The sequence below is a fragment of the Artemia sp. Qi Xiang Cuo genome, chromosome 1, assembly GCF_049724085.1.
Source record: "Artemia sp. Qi Xiang Cuo chromosome 1, ASM4972408v1, whole genome shotgun sequence".
NCBI lineage: Eukaryota > Metazoa > Arthropoda > Branchiopoda > Anostraca > Artemiidae > Artemia > Artemia sp. Qi Xiang Cuo.
In genome coordinates, this window is record NC_142794.1 from 81,826,187 (window position 1) to 81,852,484 (window position 26,298).

The 26,298-nt window shown below is 34.6% G+C and overlaps 1 long non-coding RNA gene across 1 annotated transcript in view; it reads right to left on the reverse strand.

The window, feature by feature from the left end:
- Positions 1-10,159: 10,159 nt before the first annotated feature.
- LOC148956800 (uncharacterized) overlaps positions 10,160-26,298 on the reverse strand; it is a 38,238-nt gene continuing 22,099 nt past the window's right edge. The window contains exon 3 of the long non-coding RNA XR_016142398.1: positions 10,160-11,064. This is a non-coding gene — a long non-coding RNA (uncharacterized LOC148956800). The remainder of the gene's footprint in view (positions 11,065-26,298) is intronic.

The following is a 26,298-nucleotide window of genomic DNA, read 5'->3' on the forward strand; positions in this document are numbered from 1 at the left end:
TGTTGAAGTTGTACCTTTGGGCTGTAATCCATTTATTTTCTGGTCTGTTTATCGATCTCCGTCGGGTAACCCAAAGAGATTTTTTGAACTTTTTGAACCGCTGTTGAAAAATCTGGAAGCTTTGAAAAAAAAACGCTTATTATTTCGGGTGATTTTAATTTTGATCTTTTGAATCTCGATGTTGGAAATAATAAGGAGTTTTTAAGTATGATGTTGTGTTCTAATTTTCTTCCAAGTATTTCTCTGCCGACAAGAGTTACAGCTAACACAGCTACATTATTAGATAATATATTTTTTTTCTCCTGTTTTATTTGATGCTGAAAAATCCTCAGTAATTTTGTCTGATATGTCAGATCATTTTCCGGTGAGTGTTCTTTTAAATTTAAATAATAGCAATAAACAACATCGAAATTCAACAATGGATAATTCAAAAATGCGATATACATGGATTGATTGTAAAGTTCTACGTCAGTTAATTGGTGACCATGATTGGAGTTCGGTTTATGGCTCAGATGACGCAAATGCTGCGTTTTCAAATTTTATTGATCAAATGATGCGACTGCGGGATCGGGCTTCTTCAACACGAGTTTCGCATGGAAAGTTTGCGCAGAAATTTGACCCATGGATTACTGAAGGTATTTTGGCATCGTTAAAACATAAAAATAGAAAATGTAAGAATTATTTAAAATTACAGACACCTGAGTCGTGTGAAGAATAACGAGTTTATAGGCATAAGCTAAATTAAATTATTAAAGATAAAAAGAGAAAATATTCTAAAGGGAAATTTTTGGAGCATAAATAAGATATGAGAAAGACATGTCAATTGATAAATAAAAAGATACGTCCTCATAGTCGTAAGAATACTTGTGGTTATTGCCTTATTTTAAATGGAGAAAATGTTCCAGAGCCCAATGAAATTTTAAGTGCTTTTGGAGATTATTTCAGTAATATTGGTTCTAGACTTGAATTGACTATGAATATGCAACTGAATTCCCCCTCTGTTCCAGTTAATGAGCAACATGCGGAAAATTCGTTTTCTTTTTCTGAGATTAAGCCTCATGAGATTGAAAAAGTTATTCTGAAGCTTAAACGGAGTTTTTCTAAGGACGAATTTGGATTTCCGGCTCAAACCGTTAAGCAAATAACGTCAAGCATTTCACCTTTGTTGGCACATATTTTTAATCTATCACTTATGCATGTGTTTTTTCCTGATCTTTTAAAAAAAGCAAATGTTATAGCATTACCTAAAGCTGGGAGTTCAACTGACCCTTCAGATTATAGAGGCATTTCTCTACTTTTGGTTTTCAGCAAAATTTTGGAAAAACTTGCAAATAGTCAATTACAAAAATATTTATTTTGATAGTAAGATTTTACACACGTCTCAATATGGTTTTATAAAAGGAAAGTCAACTGAACTGGCAATTCATGAGCTTTTACTAAATATTGATGATTCACTAGATGATGGTCAACACGCGTTGGCGATTTTTCTTGATGTCACCAAGGCGTTTGACACCGTAAATCATTCGTTGCTTCTTTTTAAACTAAAGTCTTATGGGTTTTCAACACAAGCTGTTAAATTTTTTTCATCTTGCCTTTCTGGGAGACGACTAGATTGTGTTGATAAATCTCGTGATCTCCGTTCCGAAACTTTTCCAATTAATTACGGAGTGCCTTAGGGCTCTGTTCTTGGGCCTATTCTATTTATTCTTTTTATAAATGATTTGCCAGAAGTTTGGCCTCTTTGTAAAATTATAATGTTTGCTGATGATGTAGTAATTTTTGCTTCTCACCGGGACCTATCAGTTCTTTTCCAGAACCTCGGAAGTACGTTTCTAACTGTATCTGATTGGTATTCAAGGATTTACTAGCTCTTAATGAAAAAAAATGCCAGTATATGTTATTTTCGCGAACTGAATCAGTAGTGTCAGATACCTTCTCTCTTTTTTTGAATGGTCTTGAATTAAGACGGGTGGATCAGTTCAAATATCTTGGGATTATTTTAGATGAAAGTTTGTCGTTTCATAAATGTGTAAAAACACTGTCGTTAAAAATTTACCGAAATATTTGTATGCTAACTCGTCTTTGTCACTTTTTTCCTAAAGCTATTCTAAAATCTATCTATTATTCTTTCGTCCACCCATATTTTCTCTATTGCATTTAGGTTTGGGCATCTACCTTTCCGTCTGTTTCCAAATCTCTCCAAATACTTCAGAATAAAGCAGTAAGGATTCTTTTTAATGTTGATTGCGGATCTTTTGTTAGACACCTATATGAGACTTCAGGAATTTTTTCTTTGGACCAACTTCATTTAATTTCTATCTCTCGTATTTGTCACGATTATCAATATATTAATTTACCTGTAAATTTCTCCGGCATTTTCTCAACTAATTCTCAATTTCATAATTATTCTACTACGCATAGTTCAGACTTTTCGTGCGAAATTCGCCCGACATCAAGAGCGGGATTCAGCATCCGTCACATTGGCCCAAAAATCTGGAACTCAATTCCTGCATCAGTTCGAGAATGCAGCAACAAGCGACATTTTCTAAGACTGGTGAAGAAATATCTTATGACATGCTAAGCATTTTGTTCATTAGGATTTTCTTTTTCGTTGTTGTAAAATTTAGTTAAAAAATGGCTGTGTATTTTTGTTGGCAATATTTTCAGCGCTAAAGTATGCCACCAGGCATGTGCGCTGTTTTGTGACATTTATTTATGTACGTGTTATAAATAAAAATATTCTACTCTACTACTCTTGTTTTTCTCCATTTTTTTTTTTTTTTTTAGTTAGTTTTCAAAAAGTTTTAATGTCCTTATCTCTCATGTTCATAAGTTTATTTTCTAAAATCTTTTGGGGGGAGGGGGGCGGGGGATGAAGTCGCAAAAACGCGAACCAAACCATGAAAATAGGGGTAAAATTTGCAATTTAAAAATTTCTTTGTTCTAGCATGTCTCCTTTTGAAGAGACCCTATTCTTAACGTTTACCGCGTATTGTATAATTCCTAGGCTGCTTGGCGCGTTCCCCAACGATTTTACGTTGTTTTACGCACCCTTTTGCGAAGTCTGACATATAGTGTACGTGATTTTTGGAAGTAGGTGCTTCCTCAAGTTAGCTGATTTTGTTTCTACATCTGATATAAGATGTGAGCAATGTCAAAACTTAAACCGAACAGATATTATTACGTACATAAGAGGGGTTGCCTCCTCACATGCTCGCTCTTTACGCGGAAGTTTGTATTTTTGTTCTAATTCTTTAGAAGAACTCCTGAAACACAATTGCCCTGTTTTTATAATAAAAATAATTTTTTAAATTTATAAAATAATTTTATATTAAAGAGCGAGCTATTAAGGAGGAGGAGACCCCCTCCATGGCCGTAATAATTTATGTTCGTGTTAAGTTTTGATATTGCTCCTTGATTTCAGTTGAAAAATTAGTTTTTTTCATTCAATTTCCCATCGTTTTTAAATAATACCGGGAATTCAGCCTCCCCATGGGATATCCCTCTAAGGAAAGTTCCTCCCATTTAAAATGCACTTCCACTACACCAGCAAAATTCCTCCCGAACATTTTCATTCGAGCTTAAAATTTAACAAGAAAAATTTCTTGCGGAGGATTTCAGGTGGAAAATTTTTCGTAGCGCACTTTCATTTGGGAGACTTTAATTTCTGTTTGTTTTAAAATCATCCGTGAAAAGTTGTACTGCAAATATCTGCTCCCTAGTAGAAAGTTGCTCCCGTAGGTTTTTTGGGGAATCAGCTTTGCGATTTTTCAAAAACAATTTAGCATTCTAATCGAAAATGGCTTGAAAACATGTTTTTGGCTGTAGTTTTCTGTGTTATACCTAGTAATACAAAAATAAAATGCCTCTGTGAAGCGAAATCTAAGCTTCATTAAGTTATAATTGCTACGCAAACATTAAGCTAGCCATATTTACAAATATTTCAGAGGCTTTCTTTTGACCTAAAACTAATCCAAGTACACTTAGCAGACCATGCCTGCGTCTAGCGCATGCAAGTGGCAAAATTGTTTTGACTGTAGCACCGGAAATTGTTGCGAAACACGCAAATTTGGGCAATTTTAGCACTTTTGGAAATTGACCGTGTTGCCAGTTCTCGTTTTCAAAGGCTCTGGCGTATTATTGGCGTGGTTTTCAAAGGGTTTTGCGGTTTTTTTTTGTTTCACCTTCTGGCAACGTTGCTTTAGCCTCTCTTTATATCGAGTTAGTGTTCCACGTTTCACAAAATATTACCGTGGGGAGGGGCACGTGATGAACCTCAACAAATTTGGAATGGCAAAAAGCTATTCCAAAGGCCCAGCTTTTGTACTGCGTTTTAATTTTCTAAGATTACTTATCTGACAAGTCCGATCAATTATCCTTAGCGTTTCACGAGACATAAATGATGTGAGAGGCTAGTCGGATTACTACTCGAGGAAACAGCCTTGATTAGTTGTCTAACTAGTCACACCTAGTAATCCGGGAACATGCAGGGTAATTCAGGTCATATATAAACAAAAAATTTAGTCTTTTCAAAAATGAAAAAAAAATTTGTGAAATTACAGGTAGATAGCAAAAAGAGACAGTAACTGTGAAATGTGGCACACATTCAGAGGTATCTAAATAAGCTGTTTTATAGTGGAGTAGACATGAGTAGCGTTGTTATTTGCCTACTTGCCTATAGCATTTCAGTTAGAAAGGTGCCAGCCAAGTCTTGTTGTTATCTTTTATGAATTAACTCCAGAAAAGTTAATTTCAAGTGAGTAAGGGATGCTCAAATTCACTCTTGACTCGGTGGAATAACGTACCAAGTCCTTGGTGCCCTTGAGTCCTCTTTCTCTTAGGGCCCTCATTCCTGTGTGAACTTTCTTTGGTAACTTATCTTGTTTCTAGACACAATACTCTGTGTGAAGGGAGAACGCGACTGAAAAGACAATTCTCCCCGTGAAGCGAGAACGAGAATCAAAAGAAAAAAAACTCTGTAGGGAAGGAGAAGCCTGGAAAATTGTGAAATTATAGGCATATAGAAAAAAGAGAGGTCTAAGGTGTCAATGCAACTAACACTAAGACCCTGTGATTTACCATCTTAAAGTTCTATCTTCGTTGATACATCTGGGGAACCTAAAGTAAGGCATTTTGACAGCCTAACTGATGATTCATTGGTCCAGATGTTAGAATCTGTTGAATAAGATAGAATTCATTTAGTTTATGACTAAAGTGCATTCTTTTAGACATCAAAAGAAGATATTGTGGTACAAGGAATTGATCTTGTCAGGCCTAGCCCTTATTTGCATAACAGTCCTTGCTGCAGTACCGTCCTAAATTCTACAAAAATCTACTTTTCTCCAGAGGGAGGTGGGCTTTGCTAGGGGCCTAGGGTCCTGTACCAGATTTGAAAGAAATGATTCTTTTATTTATTTCTTATGTCCTTAGATGGTATAAAAGCGAGCCAAGTCCAAGCTAAATTTAGTCCTCTTTTGTTTCGTTTTAAAAATCAACTATTACAGGGTTTATTATCCTTTCAGTATAGCCACGTAATTTATTTAGGCTAAAACGTAAGGGGCAAGGTGATGGTCAAGAAATCCAAATAAAAAATTACAAGTCCATGGAGGTTAATAGTCTATAAAGCATTAATCTTCTTCACTTGAAAAATAAAAAGAATATAACGTCTTTGAATGAAACTTTCCTCGTACTACCGTGTTTCCACTAAGTCATTCTAGCTCGAGTCCATCTTTAAGGACTTTTGCGTTATTTCCCATTTCTTTTCTAGCGTTCAAAGCTTAAGGTACTTTGATAAGTTTCTGCTCCAATTCTACTATAAAACTGGAATTATACTTGAAGGCCATCAATTCTTGAAAAAAGTCTTCTGGCTTAACTGTAAGTAACGATGTGAAAATACAGAATTATTGAAGTAAATGAAGAATAAAAAGGGTAAATACTAATAAAATTAAAGTAGGAATATCATTTAATCAATAAAATCTGAGTGTTTTGCTGCTGTGTATCCATATCTTGCGCATCCATAAAAATTGTGTCCATATTTGGAGCAAATTTTAATAATATCACAATATAACTTGCATTATTACTAAGTATAATATATCAAAGCAAGTGGCGGTAATTGGGGGGGGGACTACTGTATTGGAATGCAACGTACATCGTACTACCTTGTTTCTACTAAGTCTCTCGAGTCCATCTTTAAGGACTCTTGTGTCATTCTGAGATAATTGACAAAAACCGTTTTCTCAGCTGTTTTCAAAGTGGGGCTCAGCATAGAGTAATGCTGAGTAAGCACACTGCTGAATAAGATCAGTAGGCTTGAATATAAATTACCGTCTTGACTCCCCATAAGAGCATAATTGCAACTGGTTGTTGGCAATTATTTCAAAAGTTTGAAATTTCCAGATAAGATGGCAACGACAACTTGCATAATTGAAGCAAAGATTCAATTTTTACTGAATTTATTTTTCATCAAGACATTATGCATAACAAAAATTTTCGATTAGAACGTCACACAATACTTACATTTAACAGATTCCAAATTAAAGCAGATAGAATATTCAAATCTGCCTTACCGGTAGTCTGCAAAGTACCATTTCCCAGACCACTAAGGCAAAATTTTAGTTGATGGGCTTTTAGCTCTCTTAGAATAGCTTGTTTAATAGATGCAGAGCCTAAACTATGCTCCAAGAGAGTCTCTTGGAGTATCTACCACCGCTCTTTGCCTCTTCAAAGGACACTGACCTTTGATGACTTTGGACGAACTTAGAGTTATCAAAGCGAAACTTCAAGAAATAGACTACATTGCAAATGAGGACCGTATTGAGCCTTATATCTTTGCTCAAGGCCGTATTCAGGGGAGCAATTAGAGGGTTTGAACCCCTCCCGGCCAAAATTTTTGTCTGACTTATAAAAACGTAATAAAAATACATGAAAACACATTTTTGACCCATTTTTTAAAGTTTTTTTTGTAAACTGTCCCCTCCCAACAAAATCCAGGACAGGGCCCTGTCTTTGCAACGTCCTAAATTATAAGGATTTTAAAGAATTTAAAATAATACTTCCTTAGATAAAAAATTTCAACTCAAATCGGTCGAATAACTGGCCAAAGGAAAAAAAAACAGAGATAAGGATTCAAAGAGATGGTGTCATCTGCCTTTACTCCTGACAGTCTCATTCTCCTAAGTCAACTACTTTTAGTGAAAAACCTATCATCTACGATTTTACCATAACTAATTCCAACTTCTAACAAACTACCCAATTTTCTTTTACAAAATATACAATCAATTAAGTGTTTTGGTAAAATTTAGAAAATAAACGTACTTTGAATTAAAGTAAAACAGCTAGTAGATATTGGCCTCTGTAACTCAAGTTAAGAGACATAAACTTTATTGGAGAAGGGAAAAATTGGAACCTGACCCATATTTTGGACTGTCAATGACCTTGAATGTTTGAACAAAATTAGTTTCATGCCCCGAAGATATGTCAAGAGAACCATGACATAAAATACTAATTTTCCAACAATGTTTATAAGCAAAAAAGGGATAAATAACAAAAATTTTGTGAAAACAGAAGTAGCTAAATATAAAATTAACCACTCAAGGCAATATCCCGGAGAGGCGGAGGGAGGTTAGAGGGTGTGAACCCCTTCCCCGAAATTCTGTCCGACTTCAAAAACGTAACAAAAATACACATTAACAAATTTATGATGCGATTCTGGATATGGACTTGGAGCCAGTAAATTGGATCTATTGATTCAGTGGGTTAGGTTCAGGGAGGCGTAGCATAAATCTCTAATAAGTAAACGAGAAAGAAAAGAATAAATAAAAAAAATTTGTAAAACTAGAAATAGTTAAATATCTCGAAAGTCAACAAAATATTCAAAAGCGGATTGAAATAATCGTTCCCTTGGGCTCAGTTTCAGGAGATAATTTATAAGCCTTCTTCGCAGAAAAATGCAATAAAACACTTCAGAATCAGAGGTAATATAACCAAGGGTGAACCTTATATAATCGGATAATTGAAGTTAAGTAATTTAATAATGGGGAGTTTCAGCTATGTTTAGACATTGAAAAATTTGAAAGAGTATAGTGACAAGAAAGGAAGAGATAAGAACTTTCTAAACATGGAATTACGCCATATCTTAAGAGGTAATAAAAAAGGAGAAAGCAGATTAGAACATTCAGCCGAGTGGATACGGTTTAGAGAGGTGAGGGCGAGGCATAAATCTCAGTAGCAAAAAAAGAACTTTTTGAATTAACCGAGGTTATACAGCCAAGGGTGGGCCTTAAATAATTACATACTAAGCTATTTCCCCATTTTATAGTTCAGTTATATTGGAATTTTTCTGTCTAGTTCATTTTATTAAGCATCTGACTCCTTTTTAACGTCAGTAATAATAAATATTATTACTTTCTAAAGGCTCTCAATGCCACCATATTTAGTACCATAGCTTTATACAGAAAAAGCAGCAAATGATTCAGTTTTAAAAAGTAATTTAGAAAAGATACAAGGTATTTTCAGTATGGGTCCAAGAAAATACGGAAATACAACGGATTGGATCTATAAAGCTATCTGAAGTATTGTGGGTATTATAACAGCAAGATTCTCTTGTAATTTAGTAATCTTTTGAACTTTCTGAAGTAACAAAAACGAAAGCTATAAAGCAAATGCTGCTTTCATTGGTAGCACCATAATTAAGGGCACTACACTCGCTGATACAATATGATGATGAGCAAAATATGATTAATTTCAAAATGTACAAATTTAAATTCTAAAGCATACTTAATTAATTTTTAACCATTATATTTAAATAATACCATTAATATTTAAACAATGTTTAATGGTCTTAGAACGTATTTGTCGATAAAATAAAGTCATAACTTAATAAACAGATTGAAATTATTATTCTATAGTCTTACTTTGTTTTATCCTCCAATAATTCACTAAAAAAAAGTCAGGTGCCCATAAACACATAAATACAGCACATAGTATAGGATACCACAGTACATGTTAATGGATATCTAGTGACGGATACAGAAAATTTTCAAGCGCAATCATTTCTAAGGAATTACTGAGCAATAAATATCAATTATGCGTCGAAAGACAACTTTCACTAAATACGAGTACAGTTTCTCGCTATATAGAAACCTAAAATACCTTCAGTGGACTTATAAATGATTTAATGGTTGCTTTAGAAATAAGGAAAAGCTACTAGTGTCAAACCAAAATAAGCGAAATTAAAAAGCTATTTAAAGTAGGGATATACGCAGCCTAGGAGCCCAACCAACCCTCCAAAATTCAATAGCTCCACCAAATTTCATGGTACTTTTTATTTAGTTCATCAAGATTTTTTTGTACCCCCCTCCCCCTCGAAAGAGATATCCTTCATATATGCCATATAGAGAGCTTGAGGAATTTAGTAAGAACTGCTAGATTACTTTTATTGGTATATTTTCTTTTCTCAGACTATCCAGACTGATGGTTTTAGAAGTTGTCCATTCATATGTATTTGGCGTAATTCGCTTCCAGCTTTTTTATTATTATTATTGAATTATAAATTCACGCTTGTTTAAACATTGATTTTATTTAACATTATTTATTTTAATCAGAGATTAAAAGATCCACCCTTTTTAAAAGAAAAACATATTTTAGTTTTATTTTAGATAATCGAATAAAACCATCATACTTAAAAGTATCGTCTAAAAATTTTGAAACGGATGTTTTGTGTATTAATGAAAATTAAATGATTGCTCAGGATGTAAAAACATAAGTTAAAGATTAAAAATGGGTGGAACAAATACAAGACTTCTCAGTAGATTATACTAAAATACAAGCATATATAGCTTCTATGAGACTATCAACATGATATACAATCAACATGAGATTGCCATCTAGCTAAGATCTAGTGTTGAGGCAGGTCGAGGGTACAAAACACAGCTTAATAATTATAGAATATTTTGAGTTAACTCTTTATCGCAACAGACGAATGAGCAGATCTTGTAATAGAAAGACTAGAGTATTCCAAGATTATATTTAACTAACGAAGAAGTGGCGTTAATATCTCAAAATTAAAACTAAAATTATTTACCAAAAAAGGATACATTTCATAAAAGATAATGTTGTTTTATATTTAATGTAAGTTTGACAGCCAAAACTCGATCCCCCCCCCCAACCTACCGAAGGTCTTATTTTTATGACGGTAATCAAAAGTTCAATAACAATTTTTACCAAGAAATATGTTCCAGCGTATCAACTGGAAGCAGCTCCTGATAATCGTTGGCGAAAATTGCCAATAAAAAGAAATGCCACTGGATTGTAAGCTAGTAATTATAATTATGAAAAACAGAAATCACATAATTCTAAAAATGAAAAATATAACTAACGAAATTCCCCACTTATTGATTTCTTGAATGATTTTATTTTACAATTTTGCGATTTTTCTTCGTTTTTTTTACTGATTAACTTTTCAAGGTTCAATTAATGTCGACAAGAAAAATTTACTAATGAGCATTTGTGCTTCTGTGCGCCAACAAACCATGGTACCTACCAAAAATAGTGTTACATTAGAAAAAGGCAAGTAATTCAAATTTAAGTAAAACGGACAATACTAAGGGTCTTATTTTATGACAAGTTTTATCAAAATGCTACATCTTCTTTAGGCATTTTTAATCTCCGAGAAGAGTTTTATAAAGCGGTACATGTACACCACGACACTACCAAAAATATACATATTTGTGTACCCTTCTATTACCCAAAAGTCACTTCACTTCGTATATGTTTTCCACGACTATCTGAAACACTGGGTCAAAGGCACGTCGACGACGAATCGTTAAAAATGCCTCACTGGCAACACTGGCAGGACCAGTGTTGGGCAATCATCCGAATCGCATTCAGCGCTTAAAAGAAACAAATTGGCATTCACATTGAAATTGTCTTAAAAACTAATGGACTTCTTAAATAGTGTAGCTTAGCAGCAAAGCAGGAAGTAAGCCAGGAGAAGACTGGAGACAGAATTGACAACAGTGGATACGCCGGCAGTGACACCTTGAGCTCCACCGGGTGGTGCTGTTGCTGAAAAAAAGAAGAATAAAATAATATATGAATAAAAATAAATATTCAGCGTGGGCTGCAGTAACTCCAATATTTTTAATTAGAATTTTGAATAGACCAACTTAAAAAAAAGAACAAAAAGGCGAAAGATGTTCAACTAAATAGTGTTCGGCGTCTCAATGTCTCGCCAAATGTTTCTTTGTTTAAATAGGCTTATACACTGCAATTTTTCCCGATGAGTACTTTATAACCGGATCTTTTCTTTGCCGACAAACAGTGAGGCTCAAAGAATAGAAAAACGTAAAATAATCTACTATTGATCCCAAGGGCGAATTCAAGACTTTTGCTCGAGGTTTTTTTTGAAGGTGTTTTACACACAAAATAAAAATTAAAAATGCATCAAAAATTTGTTTATAGGGCTTTTGTTGCGAGTTGGACAAAAACATCGGGTAGGGGGGAGGGGGAGAATGTAGGGTCAAACCCGGCGTCTCCTCAGGATGACCTTGAATATATCCCAAGGCTTTTCGACATATCCCGGCTTACTGGGCTTCCTCGCTAGAGTCACCTCTAGATTAGGATTGTCCATGATAATAAAATTTAGAGTGCAAAGAAAAGAAATCGAATTTTCTAGCTTCGTCAAAACTGTCATCAGTACGGTGATGTCATTAGCTCCAACTTTTCCTGATTGTCAGTGAGCCTCAGGACCTGGACCCTAAAATCCTGAACTTTCCGAAATTTCCGGGAGCTTTTTATTCTAATTATAAAATAAAATTTGCTTTCCTGAATTTTTCGGGATTTCTGGGAGCCTCTTTTTCTAATTATCAAGTAAATATTTTTATTATGGCCCCTTCCTCCTTCCCTAAAAAAAAATCCTGCATAAGCACTTTATCTTGCTTGTTCTAGTTTTGGTTAAATTTATTTTACTGTATTACCATGGCGACAGAAAAATTAATGGGTATTAGATTTTTTTTAAGGTTAATTGGTACTGAGAATAATTAACATGTTTTTGATTTTATAGAATATTTTTTTCAGTGCCTACGTCGAACTACAATCATAAAAAAACACACTTAAAAGTGATATTTCTACGCAAAATTTGTGTCATTGTTAAAAACAAATTTGAAATTTTTTATTTGCACTACCCGCTTTCCGGGGATTTTCGTAATCTACCGAAGAACAACACAAAAGAGGATACAAAGCTCTAAAAAACAGAAAAAAATGCCCGCTAAAATAAATTCTATTGATGCCAGTTTTGGAATAAAATTAAACTTGCCAACATTCATCTATTTCCCACCGTTAATCTACCAGAACATTTCGCACAAATGAATAGGAAGTCGACACTTTCTTGTATCCAAAATTAATTGGTTTCCAAGAGAAAAATTCTTTTCCGATACAAGACAAAAACTCAATTTTTAGTTTCAAACATATAGCTGAAACCTGATTTATGTCATTTTTGACAGACATACATAACAATGATATTATATTCTGAGAACAAATAGTACTAGCACTGTATTATGTTTTATTAATTGACCTTAAAGACTTAGTTGCGTTAGCCAAAAAAACCATTAAACATTTATACTTCTTCTAAAAAAATATAGTAAGCAAAGATATGACAAACTTATACAGTTCAAACTTATACCTTCTGCAGGTCTCTTACAATTTTCTACATTCTACAAGCACAAATAAATATAACCCAATATAGTTCATTGATCCAAAAAATGAATGTCTTGAATATTCATAAAAATTCGTGGTATATGAGAAATCAAAGGATTAGTGTGAATTTTTGCAATCGTCGAACCCTAGGGTTGTCTATTTACCCTTTTACAAACTCTGGAACTGGAACTAGCAGTCCGTATTTGGCGTGTACATGAAGTTTTAATTTTTCAGTGGAACATTGAGATTGTTCTGATGTGTCCCGTAATTATGATGAGTTCCTGCATAGTGTTGTGAAGAAGCAAAGTATCTTCATATTTTACTTTCATTTAGTATTCCCTCCACGGCTGACAAAGATGGTATATTTTGAGAAAAAAATGAGACAAAAAATCAGATCGATCCAAGTTCAATATTTTCTCTCTACTTCTGTGACTAGGCGATTTCCTAAAGGAAACATTTAATCTGTCTAGTTTTCTCAAATACATCCCAATTTCCACGGAAACATAGCATTGTTTTGAGCAGTTGATCTACAAAGTTCACTGGAATTTTGCATTCCTTCCACAACCAAACAAAGATGGTACATTTTAAGACAATCAGATGAAAACTTCTGATCACACATTTGTTACTATTTCTACGTTTAAGGGCGTTTGTCCAAAGCATTTGATCCGCCTAGTTTACAAATAGTCTATATTAACAGCAATCTGACACTGTCACTTAGATATTTGTTAATCCTTGTCAAAAGCTCATCCACCGAGAAGACTCTTTGAAAGACGTCCTTTTCCCCTCACTTGATGCGAGCAATTGATGGATATTTACTAGAATGACAGATGCTTGGTTTCATACATGGAAGAATAACTGGAACACACTATTCATTTTTAAATAACAGATTCTATTTCCATACTATTTTATCACGCATGTCACGAACATCCAAGAGTAAGACTTGTTAATGGCAAGCAGGCTGGCGAAGCAGACTTGGAAAGCAAACCTAGTCTGCTAGTGAGAAGTATTTCTGGCTAGTAGTTTTTAGCGCCAAATTCGAATTAATACCGTAGCTGGCTTAAGCAATCAAAGAATTTAACCGTTTTCTTAACATTGTAAATCGATAATTTCATGAATTAAACTGTGATTTTGAAAAGCATACAAACTCGTAATCGAAAACCAAATATTGTTAGTGTTTGTTATTGTTTCGATATTTGGGATAACTTTCGGTACTTTTCAATTAGCGGGTGTCCACGCGATATACTGTGCTGAAGGAAACTAGTCAAGCGGGTATCTGTCAATAGAGAATTCGATCGCAAGTCGTGGTTTGTCATTATGCTTACATTATTTAAACTTTTGTTTTTGGGGGTTTCGTGGGTAAATGTACCTAGGTTAGGTTATCTTAAGTTAGGTTACGTATTTAATATATACTATACTTTACCCCCACCCCCCTAATGTGCGAAAATATAGCCCAAATTTATTTCTAAACTATTATAGTTTTCATCATATTTTGTTTTATTTCATTAGCATTAACCAAACTTGACTTCTTGCGTGGGTACCAGCTAATTGAAAAGTACTTAACTTTCTCTTAACAGCTTATAAGTAACATCATTTTCCATTAGATGCTCGTCACTGACATTTTTGCTGTTAAGACATGGCTTATCACGAATATTCCCTCCCTCCAAGTTAAAAGAAGAGCGAAAAATAAAGGTAAGGCATTTGCTTTGAATCGGGAAATATCGAAAGGAAGACATCATGGTTGCAGCGGTAGCTGAAACCTAGTCAAGAGCGAACCATATCCCATAGTAACCAAAAGTTAAAAAACGCGTTTAGAAAAAAACTACCTTGTGAAAAAAATTGCTTCACTCTACTTTCCTCGGAAAAACATTTTTTTTTTTTAAGTTAATACAAATAGATACGCACTTGAACGAGGTTTCGACCTCACGCAAACACCTATAGGAAGGACAGTAAACCCAAATAACAAACAAAGATAAGGATCTACAGACATGCAAAGTTTCAATTAGCAAGGGTAAGGCATCATAAACTCAACGACGAAAAAGCACCTAAAGTCAAATAAATTATTCGAAAGGGCTGATCAGAGAAGTAGCACTAGCCCTTATGATTTGGTGTTTTAAATTCATGTTTAAGATAGACATAAAGACACACAGCTCGATCCAATTATCTCGAAGCTGGCAAGTCGAGAACAGAGTACTTGGAGAATAGCTTCATCTGATGTTGCACTTCGATCTGGAATGATCATCCTGAGGAAGTTATCCCTAAAAGTTCCTCTGTTGAATCTTTCAAAAGAAGATTCAATATTCATTTAAAAACCTCAATGAGAGACTAACGGCAAATCAGATACTTTATCATACCTGGCGCCACCAGTTTAGGAATAAAAAAAGCAGTGTCCAAATGACACTGCTTTTCCCCCGGGAAATTCCCTCCACATGTGAAATTGATTTGCCATAGGGAAAGTAAGACAAAAAGAGTAAAAAAAGGGGATTTTGGAATATTCAACCTATATTCTGAAATACAGGTAGAATATGCGGTGTAGAAATATATATATATATATATATATATATATATATATATATATATATATATATATATATATATATATATATATATATATATATATATATATATATATATATATATATATATATATGTTAAACCGAGAGAGAGTAGCAGGAAAAGATATAGAGGAAAATGAAAAAGTTTATGATACCTTGGACGTGACGGAAGATTTGTTTTGTGAGGAAGAATTAGCGACAGTACTAAAAGGAATAAAAAAAATAAGGCTCCAGCTACTGACGGGGTGGTAAGTGAGTTTCTTAAATGGTGGCTCTGAGATTAGATATAGGTCACTGAAAATTATGAATGATTTTTGAAAAAGGGGAAGTACCTAACGATTTTAGAAAAACCTTAATTAAGCCACTTTATAAGAAAGGTGATAAAAGTGAGTGTGGTAAATATCGAGGCATTAGTCTGGTCTCTGTAGGTAGCAAATTACTTAGTAATATGATACTTTTAGACTGAGAGATACCGTAGACAAAGTTTTAAGAGAACAGTGCGGTTTTAGAAAAAGTAGAGAATGTGTCGTCCATTTTCACTCTTAGGTTGATTAAATAATAAAAAAACAAGTTTTTTTTTAACTGAAAGTAAGGAACGACGTTAAAACTTAAAACGAACAGAAATTAGTCTGTATATGAAACGGGCTGTTCCCGCTTCAACACTTCGCTCTTTAAACTTAATTTTTTCTTTGTTATAAAAAAATAGAGTTGTGAGAAAGTAAAACTTTACCGTAAAGAGCGAGGCGTTGAGGAGGGGACAGCCCCTCATTCATTCATATACGGAATAATTATTCATATACGGAATAATTTCTGTTCGTTTTAAGTTTTAACGTCGTTCCTTACTTTCAGTTAAAAAAAACTTGTTTTTTTTATTTAATTTTTGAGCGTTTATGAATTAATGCAGGTTTTGATTCTGGCTCACCGTACATGAATAATTAAAAAAAAATTGAATATTAATTTTACTTTTATTTGGTTAAATGGCTTTCTCGAAACCTGTTTAATTTTATTTACGAACGTTTTTATTCGTAATAAATATACGTAACTAACGAATTAACTTACGTAACGAACCTCTATATTCTTATATTCTTAATACATATATTAGAGGGTTCGCCCCCTAGTCAATACCTTGCTCTTTAAGCTAAAGTTCGAATTTTGTTCCAATTCTTTAAAAATGACCCCCTAATCACGAAGGCCGTTAATTAGAATAAATAGCTCTTATGAAAGTACTAAATAATCTTTGGCTTAAAGAGCGAGGTATTGACTAAGGGATGAGCCCAATCATATACGTAATGTTTTCTGTCGTTTTAAGTTTCGATGTTGCTCCTTACTTTCAGTTAAAAACCTTGTTTTTTATATATAATTTCTGATCTTTATTTAAATAATGCTGGGAAATCCGTCGCCCCTTCATAGCAATGTCCCTTCTCCCATGAAAACTTCCTTCATGGTAAGATCCTCACACATAACCCCGACCCACTCCCCCCCCCACCAGAAAAAATCCCCTCTGAAAACGTCTGCATACTTCCCAATAACCAATAGCCTACTATATGTTAACATTGGGTAAAACTCATAACTTTCAGTCCTCCCCCCAGGGACTTCGGGGGATTAAGTCATCCTAAAAGACATAGTTATCATATTTTCGACCATGCTGAACAAAATGGCTATCTCAAAATTTTGATCGGGTGATTTTGAGACAAAAAAGAGCGTGGGAGGGGCCTAATTGCCCTCCATTATTTTTGGTTACTTAAAAAGGACCCTAGAAATATTAATTCCCGTTCGAATGAGCCCTCCCACGATATTCTAGGACCACTGAGTCGATACGATCACCCCTGGAAAAAAATAAATAAATAAACACGCATCCGTGATCTTTCTTCTGGCAAAAAAAATGCAAAATTCCACATTTTTGTAGATAGGAGCTTGAAACCTCCGCAGTAGGGTTCTCTGATACGCTGAATATGATGGTATGATTTTCATTAAGGTTCTATAACTTTTAGGGGGTCTTTCCCCCTTTTTTCGAAAATCAGCTAAATTTTCTCAGGCGCGTAACTTTTGATAGGTAGGCCTAAACTTGATGAAACTTATATATTTGAAATTAGCATTAAAATCTGATTCTTTTGTTGTATCTATTGGTATCGAAATTCCGTTTTCTACAGTTTCGGTTACCATTGAGCCGGGTCGCTCCTTACTTACAGTTCGTTACCACGAACTGTTTGATAATTGAGAAGTACCGGAGTTGTCAAACACCTTTGGTCCTTAGTTTTGTAGATTATGAGCAAGCGTTCAATTCTGTTGATAGAAGAGCTTAGTAAAGGTTTTAGCCTTGTATTATATACGAGACAAATAAATTAAAGTGATTAGTGTTATGTACGAGAATAACACTGCTGCGGTTAAGGTAGGGAATGAGGTTAGCAGCTGGTTTTGTATTAGATCAGGAGTTAAGCAGGGTTGTATTCTATCCCCCTTTATGTGGATTATTTTGATCAACTTGGTCTTAAGGAGCACAGGAAAGGCAATGGGAGACCACAGAATCAAATGTGAGCAAAATGAATGAACTTTTGAAGGTTTTTCGAGTTCAGGGTGCTAGAATAGGTTTGAAAATTAATATTAAGAAGACTAAGTCACTAAGACTAGGAATAAGTGAATGTGAAAAGGTGACGTTTGGAAATGAAAAGATTGATCAGGTGGGCAGCTTAACTTACCTTGGTAGTATTATTAGTAAATACGGTGGGAGCAGTGAAGGTGTTAAAAGTAGAATAGTCAAGGCTCAGGGTGTTTTTTAACAGTTAAAAACAAGTTCGGAAGAATAGGAAGATAAGTCTGCAAATCAAGATTAGAATATTAGAAGCTACAGTGATGACAGTAGTCAAATATGGTTCTGAAGCATGGGCGCTTCGAAAAGCGGATGAAGAATTGCTAGATGTTTTCCAGAGAAATTGCTCAAAGATTATTCTGGGTGCCCGGCTGACTGACCGTATTTCAAAAAATAGGCTGTACAAAAAATGTGGTTCAATACCGCTCTCTAGGGCTATAATGAAAGAAAGAGTGCCGAAGATTGTTCTTTTCGGCAAACCGTCTAGGGCTAAATGGAAAGCAGGTTGTCCTCGTCTGGGGTGAGAGGACGTCATAAAGAAAGCTTTAAAGGAAATGGGAACTTCGTGGGAGGGTGTAGGAGGCTTTGAAAAGATTGGGATGGAGGAGGTGAGTGCGTGTTAACCTCAGGCAGCTTGGTGCTGCGGTGAGTTGTTAGTAGTAGTAGTATATATACATATATATATATATATATGTGTATATATATATATATATATATATATATATATATATATATATATATATATATATATATATATATATATATATATATATATATATATATATATATATATATATATATATATATATATATATATATATATATATATATAATAAAAACATATATATATATATGTATATATTTTATATATAAAAATATCTTTTTTTCAGGGGTGGAGTTACCCTAGCATGGTAAGATAAAAAATTGAGAAGATAATATGTTCACTTATTTGAAATAAAGATTTCTGTTCATTTTAAATTTGCTCTTGGTTGTGTTCAGTGCTGTAACTTACTTGAAGTACTTTTACTTCAAGTACTACTTAAGTAAAATTTTCAAGTACTTGTACTTGTACTTAAGTAAAAATTCCACAGAGTACTTATTACTTGTACTTCAGTAAAAAATTGCAGCTACTTATTACTTCAAGTTGCAAATAAAAGTCAAGTACTGTTTCAAATACATTACGAGGAACCGTTCCATTTTTTTTTTTTTTTTTTTTTTCAATTTTTTAATTTTGTGGTTTTGCTGCGTCTGTGTTTAGTTTAGTACTTGCTGTGGTTTGCCGTTTCCGTCGCGCACATTTCAGAAGAAGAAGAAACAAGGTGTCACAAAAAAAAATGGCTGACGCAGGCAAACAACAATTACCGTTTATTCTTCAAGGCAAATATTTTGCTGTAAAAGGAAAAATCGAAAAAGATGGCGCACTTAGTGCATGGTGCAAGAACTGTCCCAACAGGGTTCTCAAAGGACACCTGCATGCACCTTCAAATTTCCACAAACACTTGCGTGTAAGTCTCCTTGTCCTTTTTATGTCTGTTTGTACATTTTTTCTCTCTTAAACTTTGACAGGTATCACCATACAGATAGCCCAGTAGTTTCCTTACAACACAACCTACACATCATACGCAATTTTAATCTGTTTGTTGTTTTGGTCTATTCGGATATCGTTCAGATTGGATTGAACAAACCTAGGCTAGAGTTGTGTAGCCTGGATCTCCTGTAGGCTAAGCTAACTGTTAATCCAGCATTATGAAATTAATGCACAATTTACCCCACACCTAGCTTGATTAACTTCACCTCAGGAGAAGAATGTTCAACGAACCAGAATGGGCCGAAATTAGTTGTGGTAGGCTAGGTGTCATTCAAAAGGGTCTCGGAACCAGCAACCAGCAGCTTTACATTTACGAAAACTAATGGATTGCTATGAGCCTTGGCTTCTCTGTGTTAATCTTGAGGCTAAGTTGTGTATTGAGATTGTTGTGTATGAGGCTGATTGGGATTGGAATAATGGTTATAGAATGTAGAATGCATATATAATTTTTGTTTTTGTGTGTGTTTTCCATTTGCAGAACTGCAGAACTTGCAGAACTTGCAGAACTTGCTAATTTGCAGAACTCAAAGGAAGTATCAAATTTTCTTGAACAAGTAGGCTAGCCTAGGCTATTTGATTAGGCTGAATATTTTAGCCATATGGATTGCTGAATGTTTTGAATGCATTGATAGTTAATAGTAAAGTCTAATGACAAATACACAATTTAGTTTAAGCATAGCCTAGGCTAATTCTAGAAAATACTGCCCAATCTTAAACACATGATCCTATAGGCCTTGTAGGATACAAAACCACTCAAACATAAATAGATTCAATCCCAGACATGTGCTGTAAAGAAAAAATAGGCTACTAGGGTTTGCTAACTTTTCTTTAAGCTTAATTTAAGCTTTAAGCTGGTAATAAGCTTAACCAGTGAGAGTGACACACCTGATGAAGAAAGCATGGATTCCGAATCCGAAGAATTAGATGTTGTTGACGTTGGTAAGATCTTTGACAGGGTGAATGTGACTGATGTCGGGGAACCAGAATTGGGTTCTAGTGTCAATCCCAGAAGTGGTGCACAAGACCAAGATGAACTAGAAGCAGGGGTTAGAGGGACCTCTGATAGTTATTCTGATCTTCCCGACCGTATTGTTAACACAAATGATGACGATAGCGATATTTCTGAGCCCGAAGGGAATGATGGCAGATCGGACTCATTAGGTAATATAGGTATGTACTTACCTCCACACTTTCGCTGCTCTAGTCATACCCTGAACCTTTTGGCCACCACAGATGCCAAGTATGCTTCAAATACGGACGTGAGTTACAAAAGAAATCTGCAGAGTGTCAAGAGCAAGTGTCAGGGCTTATGGAATTCCCTAAGCCACAGCTCAAAAAACAATGACCTATTGAAAGAGGTCTTCGAAAAAAAGCTGATAAGACCCAACGCAACAAGATGGAATTCTGAATACGATGCACTGAAAAGAATTCTTGAGTGTCACATGGCTGGAAAGCTCTCAGCAGTGTGTGATGTCTTGAAAAAACCAAGATTCAAAACAAGTGAGCTTGAATTTCTTGCTGAGTACGTCTCAGTCCTTGAGCCCATAGCAATCGCCCTAGATATGCTTCAGGGTGAGGAGAAAGCCTATTTCGGGACTGTTCTCCCAACTATCAAGTGCTTGGAAAGGAAGTTGGTGAAGTTGCACCAAAGTGTCAAACTCACAAGGGTCTTAACCCAGACGCTGCTCGATGGACTTGGAAAAAGATTTCCGTTTCTCAGTGGATATCCAGTGGTTCATTCGGACTACCATCTTGCTACGTGGTCATTGCCGTTTTTCAAGGACAAGTTTGGGAAAGAAGAACACAAGGAACTGGTGCTGGGTTTGATGACAGAGGAGGCCATAACAATGAAGCAGAAAATGGGTGCCACTAGTGAAAAAAGCAGTGGCATAGTTCTTGAGAGATCTCCTGAGGCTTTTTTTGACTTTTCGGACGACGAATCAGGAACAAGCACTCAGCAACCAACTGTGGCAAATACGGTCAAGATCGAGATTCTGAGATATCTCAGTGATTCCCGAAAGACTCTCTCGATCTTACAAGAGTACCCGGCAGTGAATTCAGTGTTTCGGAAGTATAATTGTATGCTTCCTACATCGGCCCCAGTTGAGCGTCTCTTTTCGAAAGGTGGCATTATAATGAGTCCAAGGCGTAATTCCTTGGCGGACGGAAGGTTTGAGAGCCTCGTTTTGTTGAAAGCCAATGAGAAATTCAAGGTTTTTCAGCAAAATATGGACGTAGTTTGAGAGTTCGTTTTACTGTTTTGATGGTTTCCTTTTCAACCTATTTTAATGTCACCTTTTGAAAAGCAGATGTCAGAATCAGCTCCTTTTGCGAAACTGTCTTTGAAGAATGGCACTGAGCGACTGACTATATATACCGTATGTGGTAAGACGATTTTCTGACTGAGTGAATCGCTGGAAGATCCGTTGAGAACGGGTTATTTATTTCCGTTTCTTTCCAGCTTTTTTTTTTTTTACCTTAATGATGTTGATAATGCTGGAAAAGTAGAGTTGGAAAAAACACACCTTTTCAATTTGATTCTGTTTTTGTACTCGTTCTTTAATATAAGAAATGAAACCATTAAGTTAACCTGAGTGTCAGTGGCGTAAGTGTGTGATTGTTGTGCTGGAAAGAGCCTCCCATGGAAGAATTCCCTTTTTTTTTAGCTCAATAGTAATTTTAACATCATATAATTTGATTACTTGAAGTAGTACTTGAAGTACTACTTAAGTACTATTTCAGACTACTTATTACTTGAACTACTTAAGTACAATTTTGGTGGATTACTTGATACTTGATACTTAAGTAAAAAAATTGATAGTACTTGGTACTTGTTACTTAAGTAAAAATTTGGAGTACTTGTTACAGCACTGGTTGTGTTGTACCTTGGAATCTGACTGCATCTTGTTTAAATATATATATATATATATATATATATATATATATATATATATATATATATATATATATATATATATATATATATATATATATATATAATATATATATATATATATATATATATATATATATATATATATATATATATATATATAAAACTTAAAGGCACTTAAGAGAGGAAAACCTTCTAATGTACGCCTAATGAACGCTTCCTTATGACAAGAGGTGAACTGGTATCATGCACAATAAATGTCGGTGCCGGGCCAATTCAATGGGAGGCAATTACTCGTACTTATTCTTAGTCCCATCCTGTATCTCTCTGCATTTCCACCATAGGGTACCCCTTCCCTAGTTGCCAATAACTTAAAATTTCCAAATTATTTTCTTTAACCTTTATCTCACCCTGCTATGATAACTCAACCCCCCAAAAAAACAAAAAAAAAGAATTAGTAGAAATAAAATTCGAAAATAAAAAATACACTAAAGGATATTATAAACCATACATCCTACATGTATGTTTAAATATTATAATCCTGGTCCAAACTCTAATCTTTTCTTCATTCTTTTTATATATCTGCTTTCACTCTGGCCGCTTAATTATATACATTTTGGGGGATTTTCAAAGGGGTAATTGTCCGGGGGGAGTTTAGAATGGGAAATTTTCTACAATGGGACTTGTCGGAGGGATTTTCCAGGAATGAGTAATTTTTTGGAAGGAATGAGCCTAGAACTGAACCGGACATAGTGGCAAAACAACCATGTAATGGTAAGTATGGTATCTCTCTGTTAGGTGAAACTTGCGAAATAAATTCATATTAGTAAAGCTATGTACATGATTTAGCAAGAGGGGAATTTTCTCCAAATGCAACCCACGCAATTTCTCTTCATTTTTAGTTTTATTCCAAGGGTCAAATTATTGTCTCTTTCTCCAAAACAGTAGCGAAAATGAGAATCAATGAAGACTCCAATTCTAATTTCTCGTCCCAGAACTATTTGATTGAGAAAGACTTTGGCATAGAATTCAAAACTAAAGAGTCTGACTCGTATAATTTTAAACTATCATAGGGTCCAAGCTTTAGTACTGATTTCATGGGTAAGACGAATCTTAATGACTTATGTTTTGGGAGGCATAAAAACGAAGGACTAAATAAAACTTCAACGATGCCGCATGAAATGGAACTAATATTTTTAATTTGTTTTTGTGACATGGCTTGGCTTTGAAAGATTTTACAAATGCCAAAACCCCTATTTTGTGAATGGAAATATTTTATTTGTCTAGGGCAGTGGTTCTATTTTGTTGAATGGAAATATTTCATTTGTATAGGGAGCGAAAAGCGGCAAAGAAATTGCCCAAAAGACGTTTTTTCCTGGTTATCTTTTCAATTTACTGAGGCTACTAATTCATTTGTATGGCAAATCGTTTAGCCGAAGGGTCACACACTGTCCCCCCAAGGTGTACATCTCGAGGATGCTATCTGTTTCCCTATCTGTGCCACATTTCCACCACGCTGCGCTTTTTCCTGCAACAGATATAAAAACTTCCGAGTCATGCTAGGCACACTTCTGCCATACATGGTAGTTGCCACTTAGTGTCCACGATATTAGAAAGTGGACCGACCCTCGAGTTTTGCAATAGCAGAGGTTTAAAAAAAAATTACCATGAAAGGGAATAGGCCCAAAAATAAATGAGAAGATGCAAAGACGAGTTGCTTGCTTATTCTGTTAAAAGGAATAATGGACGATATTTGTAAACTAGAAATTTTGCTTTAAATGTTTATTCTTAGCTCGTCCGCTCACCCGTTTTCTCAACTCTGACCAGTTCGTGATACTGAAAGCTTTAATGAGCTATTTATAAAGGCACAGAATTTAAAAATAACGGACTTGTTTCGAATCTTTTAAGGGTGTCTAATTAGGGGCCAAATTCAGACGAAAAAAATTAGCATATTAAATAATAATGAGAAGAGCATTTAAACAGATCGCGAAACTTTTGGTTTTTGGAGAAGGAGTACTGGGCTGAATCATAGAACGAAAATATTTCACTTGATTTGGGGGAGCAGAAAAGTAGTATTTTGCCATGTTTTTCTGTTAACCTTCTCGAGTTATTTTTAACTGAAACCCATGCACGTATTTAGTTTTTCAGCAGTTCGTTTGCTCCTTACTATGAACGGGGGCGCTGTTTCACGAATGAAATTTTTCATGGATTAAATAAATCAAAATTGGTTAATAAGTTGCTCTAGCTCCAAGATTATGATAATTGTTTTACAGACAAAGGTAAAATCTTTAAATGCAAAATTAATTGTTTGAAAACGTTAGAATACGAATACGTTATCATTCGATTTTAAGATTTTGCCACAGCCAGAACCCATTCTATCGTGAACGGAAATATCTAACTTGTTTTGGCTATGTTTGGCTATTTTTGCTTCTTTTTTTTACAAGGAAGATGTAATCATTATAGGCAGATATGTTTTTGTTTCAAATTGCAATTATTATAAAACAATTTTATTGCAAACATTTTTAATTGTTTAGCTGTAAATCAGATTCTGTAGCCTGTACATTTTATAAATTTACATATTCGTTTCGTTCATGAAAAAATTTTTGGCATATAGTACAATCTTTTTTATACTTATGAGATAATTTGTGTTAGCAAGCCAAAAATAAGCAAGAATATTTTGTGCATCAACCGACTCTGTTCCAATTAATACAAAACATATTTTCACCGGGACGAGTACTGACACTGTTACGTGGATTGTCAAAAAATAAATTTGGACGATTGGCATACCGGAGCAAAAAATACAGAGATATGACATTTTGTTTGCGCTGTTTTTAAGCAGTTTTTCGCTTTAATATCCAAGCTAATACTCTAGGATTTGACCACTGCTACTTTTTCTTAAAACAAAAGCAAATGTGGCGTTGCTTATGCCCGTCTCACATCATAATCACATCTATCGATAAAGAAAGCCAAATACCATGAATGACAAGGTAATTTTCTTGATTTTAGCGTCACACTTGTATTTAAAAAGCAAAAAATAAAAAAAGCAAGAGATTAATTTAAAGAGTCCGCACCAACAGTAATTTGTGTCCAACTGTTCTCTATTAATACTAAGTCTTCTTAATTTTCGTCAGGTTCCTCTCCCAGATAGAAAAACCGCTGTTCTAAGCTTCCATCTTTTCTAGTTTTAAAAAGTATGCCTTAAACCTTGACTCTGATTGGTCAGCCAAGAAAGTTATGATTAAAAGTTGAACAATGTTCAACTCGAGAAATTTCGAACGGCGCACGCAATTGGCGCTGCAGTCGTGCGTAAGTTTGGTTTTATCGACAAGTGTGACTATAATATGGCACGGGCATTAGTCTACCAACCTGTCAATAATACTAGTCAACACAAAATGCGTTCTTGTTCGCTTTTTGTCTAGGGGAAAAATGTTATGCCCGTGCCACTTTGTTTGGGTTTACATTGCGAAAGTGTTTAGTGCTCACAGGAAATGTAATAACTGACTCTTCTAGTTTTTATTTATTATTCAGGAGCTTATTATTATACTCATGAGCTTATTTTGAGGGGAGGGGTGGCCAAGACACTTATTAAATGCTGGCATTTAGAGTATGAAAGTTATAAAAGATCAAAAGAAAATTACATATGATTGGAAATTAGAGAAATGTGGTACCGATAGCCCCTTCCCTCTTTTTTGGGTAGTTATTTATATGACTGCATCATACATAACTTTTTTTTCTTTTTTTTATCAACCGATCACCTTACAGGGTGATCCATAATATCCAATGGAAGCCAAGAAGCTTCTTTTTAACCCAAATTTTTATTCGACACATAATTTGCAATTCACTGTTGGTTTGATGGTCTTAAAGTTTACACCCTCCTTTTCAAATCATCCTTTTGTGAGTAACGTTGGCGTAGCCCCTAATAACAACAAAGTTGAGATATATTTCAAGTTAGTTTCTGAATGAAAATATTGCGAATAGTCTAAGA